Genomic DNA, 16,503 nt, shown 5'->3' with positions numbered 1-16,503 from the left:
CACGAGCTGCGGACTACGCTACAACAAATGACACTAATTTTATCTGGCGGTCTGCTTCGATTTGCAGACGTGACGACCTGATCTGCCAACTCCAGAGGTAACTAACTCGGAAACTCGAACTTTTCTTGACCATTAGATCTTAGCACGACTTACCCCGCAAAGCCCTTACAAGCTTTTCAGACTGTTTTTGATCACCCTATATAATGAAATGCTACCAAGTTTTTAGCGAAGTGCCAAATACGATCGCTGACTCTTATACACACACTTTTATGTCTTCAAGTGCTTAACGACATGTGTCACACTGCAAACATGAGAAATTGCCAGTGCTTCAGCATCGACTAGGTAGTGCTTATACATGGCGAGACAGGTAAGGAAGCCGTGGCGCGCACATACGTATGTTTACAAGTTTTTCGGTCTCTGTTTTCTGCTGTACAATGCATTACACGAGCTACAATTTTGCACGAATTGCCTAGGTAGAGAGGGAGCAAATAGGAACATTTACATATATATTTATTTCCTTTCAGGTTGAAAGAAGTCTACTGGGGTAGACTTATATGTGGCACCCGAATATTGTAATGATACTAATGTAAACTAAAATAAAACGATTCTATTGTAAACGATGTTATGTCTCTAGAGGATCGCTGACTTTGCACAATCGCAGAGCCAAAGGTACTGCTTCTGGTCTGGGATTGTAGTGTAGCAGTAAGAGAGCGCTTGGCGCACTGTTGTGTGTAACAGTCTGTGAGCGAAAGGGGATGCAGTAGGCAATTTTTGTGGTGTGCTCTGTAAAGCCACCAAGTGTTAGATTATAATGTAGGAATTTTCTCATACCAATATATTATCTTACCACAAGTAAAATAGGTAGTTAAAAATTGTGACAAGAAAGGATTACTGGATTGCTATTACAAAGAAGCTTTACGAGCAATGTATTATTGGAAATATAAATGTGGAAGCAGTAGTCTTCGCGCAGTTAAGGTAAAGAAGTTAATTTTTTATTACTTCCCTTTTGCCAGCACGTTAGTGTAAATGAGTTGGCTGATAACTGGTAACAGTGAGTTCTGAGTAACCCCAGAATGTACGTAAACAGATGTTATGTATGGGCTAGTTAGATATTTCCATTTTGAAATGTTTCTAAGATTTGTTATCACAGGTATACGTAATTTGGAGATTTGTCTTCATGCTGTTTAGTGATGTTTGATAATACTTGCAGTACATACCTCGCTGATGTGACTACGTCAGCAAAGAAAGGTTTTCATTTAGTCAGAAGGATGTAATTTTTGTCAGTAATGTAATTTCAATTTTTAGTTGTTTTGAAACGCCAAACTTTAACTTCAAATACAACTTCACTATTGAAAAAGTCAGTGTTAGTAATTCACCAAAATCTGTTCAGGCCAAATGTTTTTTTAAAGACATTCAATTTTTCTTATATGTTTTCATTTACCAGCCAAAAGAATTTAATGTATAATTCAAATTATTACGGCCAGCATTGCACACCACTGAGCCTGTAGCTAGTATATTTTATTCTTCTTCATATGGGAGCAGAATATAACGCGATCCGCCGTTGCTGCTTTAGAGGTGAGACACTTTAATTTTTTGTTTTATCAGTTTTGAACAGGGCCAGAGGATTCAGTACCGAAGGGGCTGAATACATTTTGCAGTAAGTGTACTGCTTTATTGGCACAGAGTAAGCACACCACTTGCACTTACAACACGCTACACGATAACTCCAGTTCTGTTTAAATTCCCAGTTCAAGCGTTCATGTAAGTATTTCAATAATTATAAAGAACGTTATTCATTTATAAAGAACGTTACAAGGTGATACCCACCACTTCATAAGTTACATTTTGTTTATACATCTACGTGTGGTCCACTTTTTGGCTCAAATGGCTCTGAGCACTATGGGACTTAACTTCTAAGGTCATCAGTCCCCTAGAACTTAGAACTACTTAAACCTAACTAACCTAAGGACATCACACACAGCCATGCCCGAGGCAGGATTCGAACCTGCGACCGTAGCGGTCGCGCGGTTTCAGACTGTAGCGCCTTTAACCGCTTGGCCACCCCGGCCGGCTCCACTTTTTAATCCTACATTTTATATAAACATCTTACATATATAAACATAAAAAAATGAAATTAAATGTCAATGTCTGAATTTTTCAGGAAGATTCCTATGATGTGATAAACACATGTACATGACGACATATAAAAATATAAACACTCGAAACAAAAACAATTTGAACATTAATGTCCGCGTCATTTAGAAATTTTCATATGATATCACGTATCCTTCTACCATTCGTATTTGAGAGAACAGTAATGAATGTAGGTACATTATAGTTTGGGGAAATACTTTTTGGGTGAGACAAAGTAACGATCTTTTTAAAAATAATGGATAAAATATCCAGCCAATACCAACAAGATTACAACTTACACTAATAAAATTGAAAAGATAGGAGACAAAATCATGATGTACAGCGCACGCCATCCAGCGTCTAACATAAAAATCAATCGGCTATGACAAAATATGGTTGGCCTACCTTTGATCTGGCCGGTGCAGTGATGCATGACAACCGGCCTGACATAGAAGGCGTAGGAGCCTAAGGTGAAGAGGCGTCGATACCCTTACCTGTCGAGAGACAAAACATGGGTAGTCAGCGAAGAACTTGTAAGGCTGATAGCTGCATCGCCACATCCTAAATCTTTTAATACAAATTGCAAATGTACATGTCAAACTAGCGGCTGGTTTTAGCTGTTCAAGTTTTTGTGAACAATGCAGTAGTTTAGATTTTAGCTAGCGAAGTAGAAATTTAGGTCACTGTATGTAAACAGTGGTTTGAGATGGTAGACCATCCACTTTCACGCGGTAGGGATCTATTTCCGCCAGTTAGCGTGCTACGAGGCGGAATTTTACTTTAATAAATGTTCACTTATTGAGTGTCTCAGCCATAATTTTTCCCGAGGGCATGTAGCTCGACTGTATGGTTACGTGATGGCAGCCTCTTGGGTAAAATATTCTGGAGGTAAAATTGTCCCCCATTCTAATCCCCGAGAGGGGACTACTCAGGAGGATGTTATTATCAGGAGAAACAAAACTGGCGTTCTATGGATCGGAGCGTGGAATCTTTTAATCATACAGTTAGGTTTGAAAATTTTTGAAAAGGGAAATGGATAAATTGAAGTTAAATATAGTGGAAATTAGTGAATTTCGGTGGCTGCAGGTACAGGACTTCTGGTCAGGTGAACACAGGGTTATAAATGCAGATCGGATAGGGTAATGCATGAGTAGGTTTAATATGAATAAGCATATAGGAATGCGGGTAAGCTACTATGAACAGCATAGTTAACGCTTTATCGTAGCCAAGATAGGCACAAAGCCCACACTCACAACAGCAGTACAAGTTTATATGCCAACTAGCTGCGCAGATGAAGAGATTGAAGAAACGTATGATCTGATAAAAGAAATTATTCAGATAATAAAGAAGACGATAATTTAACTGTGATGGGCGACTGGAATTCTCCATGTTATTCAATGTACATTGAGCGCAGGCAGAACGAAAAACAAAGAAGAATTTGGAGAAGGAATTATGGTTCAGGGAGAAGAAATAAAAATTTTGAGGTTTGCCGATGACACTGTGATTCGTCAGAGACAGCAATGGACTTGGAAGAGTAGTTAAACGGAATGGATAGTGGCTTGAAAGGCGGATATAAGATGAACATTAACAAAACCAAAACAACGACAACGGAATATAGGCGAATTACATCAGGTGAAGCTGAGGGAATTAGATTAGGAAACTGCACACTTAAAGCAGTAGATGAGTTCTGGTATTTGAGCAGTAAAATAACGGACGATGGCCCAGATAGAGGGGATATAAAATGTAGACTGACAATGGCAAGCAAAGCGTTTATCAAGACGAGAAATTTGGTAACGTTGAATATAGAAGGAAGTCTTTTCTGAAAGTGTTCGTATGGAGCGTAGCCATGTATGGAACTGGAACACGGACGATAAACAGTTTCGATAAGAAGAGAATACAAGCTTTCGAAATGTGGTGCTACAGAAGAATGCTGAAGATTAGATGGGCAGATCACGGAACTATTTACGAGGTACTGAACAGAATTGGGGAGAGAAGAAATTTGTGGCACAACCTGACTAGAAGAAGGGATCAGTTGATACGACACATTCTGAGACGTCAAGGGATCACCGACTTAATAGAGAGAGAGAGAGAGAGAGAGAGAGAGAGAGAGAGAGAGAGTGTAGGGAGGGGGCATTAAAAATCGTAGAAGAAGACCAAGAGACGAATACGGTAAGCAGATTTAAAAGTTGTAAGTTGCAGTAGTTATTGTAAGACGAAGAGGCCTGCACAGGATAGAGTGGAATGGAGAGCTACATCAAACTGTACTGTTTCAAAATGTGTGACATGTGATTTTGGTATACCTGTCGCCTCCACAAGTTTGCGAAGTTATGTTGATAATCGTAAATTACGAAAGAAATTAATTCAAAATTGTATGCGGACGATTTTTCATGCATTTGTACTAAAACCAGTTATTGCAATCCAGTACGAGGATGGCTGCTTCTAAAAAAAAAACCGACGGAGCACAGCATAGCATAGAGAGTGTGAGACGGCAACAGCGGAGTTCAGAGTTCATCTACTGGCGCTGCGATGTGGCCGGTACAAGATTGATCGACAGCCATTCAATACAATGAAAAGATTTTAAAATTCCATTATAGACACATGTTTGTCTAAAAGTATGGTTCCTAACGCAATCAACATTAAGAGCTAGTTATTTCTTTCTTCACCATTACACAATGCAGATCGTCCCGGGGAGAGGACTTGGGTCAAGGGCTTTTTAAGTTCAGGAGCGGTAAATGTAACTACGCGTGTGAAGGTTGCGGTTAGCACGCTAGGCACGAATTGTCCTACTGTCATTTTTCTCTGATTACACGAAAACAGGTTCCTTTTATTTATAATCTGGAATGCTGGTGTGTGATACCTCATGCTATAGCTAGGAAGATCTTTTTAAGCGTTGATGCAGATTAATACAAAAACTTGAGCTTCTGCAGCTCCTATTAATTTTCGGTGACATCGAAATTTTTATTGGTATTGTGGATTTGGTCGAACGGAGGATCCGATTTGTTTCCTTTGAAGTAAAGCTAGTGGATCTGTCGGCACACTCCGCGGGAACTGAGAGTGAGCGTTACCCGAGAAAGGTGACACGTCTCGAGGTGTGTGAGTGGTTACTGTATTTGATATAACGGTCTTTAGCAACAAGTAAATCAGGAAACTTTATGATGAAAGACTAGAAAGCGTTGACTAGTGGAATAGCGACGATCTTCCCAAGCTGTTATAATAAATTTCTCTTGAAATTTGGAACCATGTTAAAAAATTTCATGTATCTATGCTGTAATCTTGGTTATTGATGGAGTCACAAGTGACCGTTTTTAAATTTGATTTCATTAGTGGGCATGACAAAAAGGAGGGCTTCAGATTATACTTGTCATTCAATGCGTAGGCCGACAAAGCGGCAATCTAGACTTTGTAACCCATTTAGCAAAGGACCAATCCAGTAAATTACGTATCTAGTCAAAAATAACTGGATATCTATTAATGGACATTAATATGGGGGTGCATCCACCATTAGCCTTTATGACGATTTGAACTCTGCTGGGGACACTTTCAATGAGATGCCTGAATGTATGTGGAGGAATGATAGCACAGTATTCCTCAAGAGGCGAAATCAAATAAGGTAGTGATGTGAGACGCTGGAGACAGGAACGAGACTGATGTTCTAACTCAGGTCGGGGCACTGGGCAGGCTAGTCCATTTCAGGAACGTTATTGTACACAAACCTCTGCCTCACAGATGCTGCTGACAGGGTACACTGTCATGCTGATAAAAACAAAAATCGTCTCCGAACTGTTCCTCGAATGTACACAGTACACAATGCTGTAAAATGTGTTAATATCCATCCGCATTTATCGTTATCTTAAATGCAATAAGGACTATGCCCTAACTACAAGAAACACCTCAAAAACGTAATAACCCTTCCCTCATATTGCACTGTTGGCACTCAACATGGTGGCAGGTAAAGTTCTCCAGGCATTCGCCAAAACCAAATCCTTGCATTGGATTGCTCAAGCTGTAGCGCGATTCACTACTCTCAATCACTGGTCTCCTGTTGTCCACTCTTCAGTGGCGTCCTTTACCGTTGATTACTGATATGTGTCTTATGAAGAGTGCTCGATCATTGTACAAAACAAAAAAAGGGGGGGAAGGGGGAGGACACAGTCCAACAATCGAAAAACAGCACCTATCATTTCTTTGATACAAGATAAAGCATAGCTCAGGTACTACTTCCAATTTAAACACCACAGAGTACTTGTTACGGTATTGTCAAGAAAGAATATTGAGCAGTTGTACTGTATATCGGCACTAAATTCGGGATTTGATTTAGTAAGATGTGTGTGTACGCTGAGCAGTCTGAGTAATTCCCCCAAACGTAAACGATAGCTACAAGACGAACAGTATTATCGTTTTCTAAAGATAGGAAGGCTGGTAACCGATGTCAGTATTACCTCGCGAACATTCCATCAGTGTGGCTTTGGATGTAGTGGCCCAAGACTGACATGCACTCTCCAGGGCACCGCCCACGAGAGCACGTGTGCGTTACATGGGAAAACGTTCAGATTTATTACCGACGATCGCTTCTAGCTTCTGCTGTCATTTCTTAACACTAAGTGCTGGAGTTCTACACTGCAATAACCTTTCATATAACAAAAACTTCTGTGCGGCTGAATCTTCAATACAAAGTCGTGACGAGTGCAATTTGATTTGAGCAGTAAGAGATCGAGAATAAAACATCTCTCTCTACAATTAGTTGTTGAAGGGTAAATATCCAGATACCGGGAAGATAGTTGTCTGGTTCCTCAGGATCACAGCGACAAGGCTAGACGAATTTTAATTCTTTCAACTGCGCGCGAAATCAGCCCAGTCGTTTGACTGCAGCACAGACTCCCGCATGGAGCACATAGAAATAGGCATCCCGGGAGAAGAGAAGAAACTGAAAGTGTTGAAAACAGCTAAGTCGCCAGGTCCAGACGGAATCACAATTCGATTATACAGAGAATATCAGCGGCAATGGCCCTTTGCTTAGCTTCCATTTTTCACGGATCTTTCGTCAAGGGCGAAGTCCAAGGCGACTGGAAAAATGCGCAAGTGACTCCTGCACATACGAAAGGAAAAAGAACGGACTCGTATAGTTACAGATCAATATACTCAACACCAGTTTGTTGAGAATTTTTGAACACATACAGACTACGAATATAAAGAATTTCCTTGAGGCAGAAAAGCTTTTGTCCACAAATCAGCACGGATTTAGAAAGCACGCTTGTGTGAAACTCACCTTGCCCTTTTCTCATATGATATGCTGCAAACGACATGTGGAGGGCAGCAAGCAGACTCCACTTTCCTAGATTTCCGGAAAGCATTCGACATGGTGCCCCACTGCAGAATATTGACCATAGTCTGAGCATACAGATTAGGTTCACAGATTTGCGAGTGGCTCGAAGACTTTTTCAGTAATAGAACAGTAGTACCTTGACTTCGACGACAAGTGTCTATCAGAGAAAAGTATTTGGTGAGGAGTGCCTCAGGAGAGAGTGATAGGACCGCTCTTATTTTTTATTTGTGTAAATAATCTAATGACAGGGTGAAAAGCAATCTGCGGCTGGTTTCTGAGGGTTGGTTGGTTGATTTGAGAGGGGTGGGGGTGGGGGTGGGGGAAGGGACCAAACAACGAGGCCATCAGTGCCTCGATCCAAAGGTACATCCGGTGTCTTCTGATGTAGTGGAGAGATTCATAACAGTAAAAGTGAGAAAGCTAAAACGTAATGGCCATCGTTTGTAAAGTCAATAACAAAAGCAAGATGAAGGACATAGGGAAGTCAGCTGTGGGCGTCCTCGGGGCTCTGCATGCGACAGGAGACGATCCACTCGTAGCTCTCCCACGCCTGATGCATGACAGTCAAGACCGCCCACTATTTAACGAAGTGCAACAGGCAGAATAGAAAACTGGATGCGGCAGAGATGAGGCAAATCGAAACTACGTAAATGCGAATAAAACAAGCAAAAATGGGATGAAAGACTAGGCTAGACGAGGACGTAAGTTCGAGGATCCCCTATACGTAGCATACAGCAGGAGACGCCCCATCACCCTTCCCCTGCTCCGGAGGTAGATTAAAACCCGATAACTGAGAATAAAAACACTTTCACAGAGAAAACTGAGAACCAGTTTAACCGTCCGTGAATAATCTACCAATATTAGAGCTAATAAATCCGGAAGTCCATACGTGGCATGAAGGGGGCATTCCACCAACATATAAGCTAGCTTCTGTAAGGCTCCACAATCAGAATGTGTGGACTGCTCGTTACACAAAAGGAAACTATGGTTTAACCTGGTCCGATTGATGCCGAGACGACATAGGACTGCAGATTCCTTTAGTGAAAAATGGAAGAGTGCCATGTTGCTGTAGTCTCTTTGATTTTGCGGAGATTATTTGATGGGGCAGAAGCCCATCAGATGTTCCATTTATGAGCACGATGGTATCTCAATTTCACCTGGAAATCCGCATCTGGAGTCGGCAAAAGGAACAGGGAGTGAGTAAGTGCTCCTCTAGCCAAACGGTCTGTCAGTTCATTCCCTGGGATATTCACATGGCCCATAGAAAAACAACTGAGCATGCAGCACAACGAAGGTCTCCGAGAATGGAGTGAATAGTGGAGCTCAAAGGGCTGCAAAAATAGCATCGGTGAATAGCCTGTACAGTGCTCATTAAGTCAGCATATAATAAAAAAACGGTGAAGCGAAGACCGTTTAACTTTATGGGAGGGGGGGGGGGGGGCACTGATAACGGCTGTCAGCTCTGAGGTAAAAACACTAAATGTTCCTGGCAGCAAATGACGTTCCATACCAGCAGGAGAAGTAAAAGCATATCCCGCCTGATCCACACAGTTTTAGAGCCATCGGTGTAAAAAGATGATAGCACCCTGGAACTCATGAAGAACTGGATGTAACAGATGCCGAAAGGTCATGGGGGCGACCGAGACTTCCGGGTCTTTGAAGAGATTGGTCCTAATCCTTGGCTTGGGCACGATACAAGTGTGGGGCGGAGGGGGGGGGGATGTTTACATGAGAGGAAACAGATGGATACAGCAGGGAACGGAGATGGAGATTATGGCACAGAGAACAGAGGCACATTCCAAATTGTAGTCCCACCAGATGGCCGAATTTTATTGTTGGCACTACACACGGTGGCATATGACGTTCACCAGGCATTCCGCCATACCCACACTCTGTCATCGGATCACCACATCGTGTACCGTGATTCGTCACTCCACACAACGTTTTTCCACTGTTCAATCGTCTAATGTTGACGCTCCTTACACCAAGCGAGGCGTCGTTTGGCATTTACCGGCGTGATGTGTGGCGTACGAGCAGCCGCTCGACCATGAAATCCAAGTTTTCTCACCTCCCGCCTAACTGTCATAGTACTTGGAGTGGATCCTGATGCAGTTTGGAATTCCTATGAGATGCTCTGTATAGATGTCTGCCTGTTACACATTACGACCCTCTTCCACTGCCGGCGGTCTCTTGTCAGTTAACAGACGAGGCTGGCCTGTACGATTTTGTGGTGTACGTGTCCCTTCGCGTTTCCGCTTCACTATCACATCGGGAACAGTGGACCAAGCGATGTTTCGGAGTGTGGAAATCTGAACTCACATGTGAATCCCTGGAAGGAAGATGACGCTCTTTTCGCGAAGCACTGTTGTGGAAATTTAAGAGAACTGGCATTTGAGATCGACTGCAGATCGTGTCTAGTGCCGCCATCGTACATTTCGCGTAAAGACTACGAAGATACGGTGAGAGAAATAATGTTCGTACGGAAGTAACAGCTAGCCGTTTTTGCCTCGCTCTATCTGCGAGTGGAACAGTAAAGGAAGTAACTAGTATGGTACGTGGTATCTCCGTGATGCACCATACGGTGGCTTGTAGAGTACGTATGTAGATGTTTATGTATCAGTTATTAGGAATTTTTAATTTAACAAGAAATAAAAATTTCAATATGGGCAGCTTGTTTCGCATTAATTCCTCGATCACTCCACACAATCTTTGTCTGTCATTCATACTCCATTTCTTAAAGAAATTGGACTTCACGTGATGTCGACATCGCACATCGCCGGGAAAATGACCAGTACGGCTTCGAAACCGCGGAGGACAGGAACGTACTAGGCTACAACCTTGTTCTGCCGAAAGTAACTATTCGGTACGCGACTCGGGAACGTCCCACCTGGGTGCAGCAGCCAGCGGGCAGGGAGCGCGCACGCAGTGGCTCGTTACCAGCGCACCACTCGAGCCCCGCGCGTGTCGTGCGTCCGCGGGCTCCCCTTTGTTGATACGAATTGCGCGCGCGAGTGTGAAGAGTTCTTTTGAGCGGCGGCCGCGCCAGCCGCAGCGGGGCGGCCGCGGTAATTGCGGCGCCTCGGGGGCCAACAAGCGCTGGGCCAGGCGGACCCCCTAGGACAGGGCGCCAGGCGGGGGCGGCGCGCCGTATCGAGGCGTCGCCTGGCGCAGCTAAGTAGGTAACGAGCCGAGCCACCACTAACTCTACGTGTCCACAGCGGGTGGATTACAAAGAAGCTCCATCTACTGACCGCAGTCCTTTCCGAAGTACCGCGCAACAGCATTCATACCCAAACAGGTGATCAATTCAACATCAACTGGTCATGGACCACCTACTTTAAAAATATCTATAACGGGAAAAATCAAAGACTGTACGAAAATCTACACTGCGCAACAAAATTAAAAGATCACTTTTTCTAAACCCCGTAATTATTTCCCATTCCGACGTTAAAGTTTGAAATTTAGCTCAAAGGTGCCTAAGACCTTCCTCTATAATGGTGCAAAGGCGTTGGTTGCGCTCTGCGACGTCACCCTCGGGCTTTGCGACGCCTCAAACAGCATGATGTTGACACGTGCCAAAAAAAGGCCACTGCTCAGAAGTCACATTGGCACTAGATTTCACCACAATTCTGCCCAACGCCACCGTGGACGTAACTCCCCTCTTACCCACCATTTCGCATCTTCTTCCGCCGCCTCTGCGATGGAGGTCAGAACCGCGATAACCAGCGTTGAAAACACGCTGTTTCCATATGGATGGGCGAGGCAAACATTTCAGACCCACCGCCGCTCAGAATCCACACGAAAAGGTCTCTGAGGGGGGTGGCGGTGGCTGGCAGTGAAACGACCCCCTTCCTTGGGGCGTTGATTCCAACACATTTCGCTATCAAAAAAGACAGTTTGCAGTGCGATGAGCAACACTACGACGTTCTGAAACTTCCTGACAGATTAAAACTGTGTGCCGGACCGAGACTCGAACTCGGGGCCTATGCCTTTCGCAGGTAAGTGTTCTAACATCTGAGCTACCCAAGCACGACTCACGCCCCGTCCTCAGAGCTTCACTTCTGCCAGTACTTCGTCTCCTACCTTCAAAACTTTACAGAAGCTCTCCTGCTCAGAGAGTAGAGCAGTTGCCCGCGAAAGGCAAAGGTCGTGAGTTCGAGTCTCGGCCTGGCACACAGTTTTAATCTGCCAGGAAGTTTCATATCAGCGCACACCCCGCTGCAGAGTCAAAATCTCATTCTGGACTACGACGTTCTTCAAAATGTTCTACACTTCTGCCACCCCTGGTACTTTCAACCCTACTCTAAAACTGTGGAAACGCAACCCCACTGAACGCGATCTGCCCACTTTGGACTCTGGTGCGACCGCAGTGCAGTCTTTGCTCTGGTATTCACGGTGGAACCGCTAGGGAGCGTACAAAACCATTCGACGAAATTTGGACGTGATCTGAAGCAACAAAGTGATTTTATGCTTTTTCAGCTCTTCTGTCTCGCGCTCTATTGTGGCGTGATCACCGGCGGGCGGATGTTGCTACATTATCATGCGCGTGAATAAAACGGCGAAATGTCCTAAGACTCCCCAGTTCAACACCTTCGGTACCACATGCGCAACTTTACTGAACACTTTGAAAATGTACCTGTCGGAAACTTCGACATGTATTTGTCTCGCGGCTGCTCTAACGCCAAAATGTTAGGCAACCCTTTTGACATCCCTTAGCTGGGTTTTACTATGTTCACACGTTAGAACAGCCGAGAGTGTTGCCGAACTCAATGGTCTCAGAGGGACCCTTTGCCGTTTTGTTCACGCACATGTTAATGTAGGACACCCCATCATCACGCCACAGGAGCGTTCGAAACTGGAGCGCTGAGAAAGCATAAACCCCCGCGGCTGCTTCTGGTCTCATTCATACGTATTTCGGGAATGGTTTTGAGCGGTTCCTAGTTTTTTCACCCTGTATACGAGAGCAAAAACTGTGGTCGCATACACTCCAAAGTGGTGAGATCAAATTTACACTAACTGATGTGAAGCCATCTTACAACTTTTATTCAAGCAATATTGAGGACTTTCAGCCCCGTTGTCAATTGTGTAATTAATGCCACAACATGTTTCGGGACATCATTGTCCCATTTAAAGTGCTAAAACCAAGGAAACCAGATAAAACAATCCTCCTTATACCAACAGGCATGAAAGGATTACAGATGTCCTGAGTTATAACCTATCTTAAAAAACTTTTTCTGGCATTAGACCTCGTCACAACTTAAAAACAAGCTGCACACGCGCATTGTCAACTCAGACCATCAAACATAAAAGATCACAAGCCGGTTCATCCACCGTTCCAGAGGTATACTTGCAAACTGAAAGCCGCTGCCATCACCTACCAAAGATTATATTTACTTAAAGCCTAATGCTCAGTACCAACGACACAACTGTTTGTCATACAATCTTTGAGAAATACCTGTCTGGCCCTAGCCCATTCTAACTTAAAACTACCCTTAAGCTGCAATCTGAACGTAAATAGCACGCGTAAATCCTATGTCACTACGTAAAATATGCTGGTGGCTGCTTCTTAGGGAGGATATCGCTAAAGCGTGCCCATAAATGGCCTTTAGTCACTTCCGTCCCCTCATTTAAAACGCCGAAGCACTCCTCTTTCATGGCACAATATATCTCTGCTGGTAACCATCCTTTTTCTTCTAGGACGACATCCAATGCTTTCCGTTATATCTCCCTACGAATGCTGCTGATTCTTGAGATGCTTTGCTACAGCTGTCGAGCCGTTCTTTCTATTATTATACTCATTAAATCTAACTTTAAAATTCCGTCCCGACTGCCCCATTATCTCGCTTCACAATCCTGACATTTTACTTCGTACACTCCCAATTTCCTCATCCAGTAAAACAGAGGCTGAGACATAAGATCGACACAGATGGGAACTGGATGATGAATACTGCAAGATCAAGTTCAGTTGGGTTACAGCTCCACAATGTTCTTAGACTACGGTTCAAACGCTCAGAGGGTGGCAGCGATGTCGAACGTAGTTCTGTTGTTCATCGCACTGCAAGCTACCGTTTTCGACCGCGAAATGTGTGGGAATCAACGTCCGAAGGGAAGGCGGATTTCAGTGACGCTATTTATGCCATCCTCTGCAGCCTTTTCGTATCGACTCTGAGCGGCGGTGTGTCTGAAATGTTTTCCTCAGCTCCCCATAAGAAAGCCGCGTGATTTCAATTCTTGATGTCGCGGTTCTGACCACCACCGCAGAGGCGTCAGAGGAAGTGGTGAAATGGGGGTACTAGGAGGGTGTCACGACCTTACCAACGTGTAACAACGTCCATGGTGGTGTTGGGCAGAATTGTGGTTAATTTTGGTGCCTGTGTAACATCGTTAACCCATCTTACAGCTCACATAAGCTTACGAGCAGCGCTCTTTTTTTTCGCATTTGGTGACAACTTGCTTTTTGAAGCATCGCTGATTCTGAGAGTGAAGCTGCAGGGCGCCACGGTTTTACACCATAACAGAAGAAGGTTGTAGGCACCTTTGAGTGAGATTCTCAGTTTATGCCTTGAAATGGGAAACAATTTAGGGGTTTCTAAAAAGTTATCCTTCAATTCTGTTGCGCCGTGCAGATCAAGGGAAAAGATTTACATTGTATGTGCGGGTGAAATCTATACCAAGGGAGTGGAATCTATTACATTAGGAGAAAAATCAACATTGGAGAAGGGGTATCTACAGTGGGTGGGGCTATCTGCAGTGCTTGGAGGGTATCTACAGAGGTGGAGGGGAAATGAAGTCTGCAGTGGGTGGGGGGTGAATGAAGTTTTATCTACTGTGGGGAAATAATCTACGGCAGGAAACACTCGTACATCCCAACCTACAAAATTGTTCAAGTGCGTAGGATCTATGCTCAACAGGCTTCATTGTGGACACACATAAAGAAGAGCAGCGCGAATTGTGACAGATGTGTTTGATACACACAGGAAATTAAGGGAAATGAGGAGATAGTTGCAGTGGGATAAACTAGCCCGCAAAGCCCTATTTACAAAGTTCCACAGAAGAGTGTTATATGTCGAATCTAGTAACGTACTAAGTCCTCTATAGGGACTATGAAGACAAGATTAGTCTAATTACATCGCGCACAGAGGGATTTAAGCAGTAAATTTTCCGCAGCCCCATGTAGAAAATACAGCGAACGGAAGGAAAGAAAAGAAAAGACTGATATTCTTTGGTTATTTATAGTGAATACGTGACGTGAGGATGTTTTAAAGGCAGATTCTCATATCCCTTTGGAGAAAGAAGTTCACCACAAACAGTATTCATGAGGTCAAGGAAGATTTTTAAAGAGTCGACATAGGAGGAGGAGACAACATAGAAGGACAATTTTAGAATAAAAATGTTACATATGGATGGATTCCAATGCAAGAAGGAAAAGAAAATATGTTCAAAGTGGACTCAGGAGAAGAAAAGGCAACACACTGAATGGCCGAAGTAATACTGGAGGAAATGGAGAGGAAACATTACAATATGAAGATGGAAATAAATTCGTTGATTACGAATAACTTGGCGTTAGCTGTGTTAGATACAGATGTTCTACCTGTTGATGACATGAAAATTTGTGCCGGACCGGGACTCGAAGCCGGATTTATCGCGCGCGGTCACCTTACCATTAATCTATCCGTGCACGTCTCCTTTGGCACACCCGAACTTCCGCAAGTCACACTGTCTACATTCCTATACCATACTCTCTTGCAGTCATCACGGAATGGTCGCAGTTTAACTCTGTATTCCCACATTAGTGACAATAAGTCTATGTAGTGCTCGCCTCGGCATCTAATATTTACATTGATGATGACTGACAGCCATTTGAAATTAGATCGAAATAAATACGATGAATACGAATAACTTGGCGTCGGCTTTATTACGTAGACATGTTCTACCTCTTGGTAACATTAGGGTTCAGCGAATTTGTTTCGATCCAATTCCGAACGGCTGTCAATCATTATTAATGTAAATGGAATACAAGGAGCTGAAACTGGCATATAGCCTTCTGAAGGTCCACACGAGAAAATAATAATAATTCTCTAATACATTTGATGCTGATAATGTATAGCCCATGAAGTATGCCATATGTCATGAGTTAACGTAATGTCTATAAACATCTCTGCAACAGGTCTTAACAGTAAAACGACCAATTCTCTTTTTCTTCGGCACCTGAGCATATTCGTCAGTAAGGACTGATACGTAATACTTGTTTGTAGAAACTACACTTATTTTCAGCCTCTCGATCGGTGTTTTGTTATCTCCTGATTATAGTTTTAGGCACTGTCGTCCATCTTCAGATCATATTCGTAGTAACACAGACGGGTTAATGAGTAACTACAACTGTTATCTGAAGGTGGACGACAGTGTCTAAAATCTGTAACCAAGAAATAATAAAACATAGAACGACACACAGCTTTTGATTTACTGTCGGCAATTTGACTGAAAGCAGTAAAAGGGAAAGTCTGGCGCAAGCCCCTGGCCGGATTATAGGCCTGAGAGCAAATAGTGTGTAGCCTTTCCATTCACCGCGGCACATGGAGGGGGGGCAGTCCCAGGTCGGCCGTCTTTTACTCCCGTGGAAGATCCATAGTACTCATTTTGACGGCAGACTTAGTGGGCCGATAAGAGGAAAAATCTCCGCGCCTGCCTGGGATTGAACCCAGGACCTCCAGAACTGGACTCTATCCGTTAAACCACCACGGCCCGATAACTAAAAACAGTGCAGTTTGTAAACTGATCGTCTGTCCGACCGGCAGAAGTGAAGGAGAAGCCAAAGAACGAAAGCGAAGGGAAAGAGGCGAAGCGAGTTGGGCAACAAGTGAGTCGAAGCGACTCCAAGGAACACAGAGTAGGGAGAGAGGAAAGCGTCTGAAGGACAAGGTGAATGCATAGCCAGCAGCTGCACTACGCTCGCGCCACATCTCGGCTGCCAGGAGGCGAGGACAAGGTAAGAGAGAAGGGTCCTGTGCGCAAGCGCAACACGAGCAGCCGAGTCCTGGCAGTAAACA

The sequence above is a fragment of the Schistocerca serialis genome, chromosome 2 (genome assembly GCF_023864345.2).
Source record: "Schistocerca serialis cubense isolate TAMUIC-IGC-003099 chromosome 2, iqSchSeri2.2, whole genome shotgun sequence".
In the NCBI taxonomy this organism is placed as follows: Eukaryota; Metazoa; Arthropoda; class Insecta; order Orthoptera; family Acrididae; genus Schistocerca; species Schistocerca serialis.
This window is presented reverse-complemented; position numbering follows the sequence as displayed.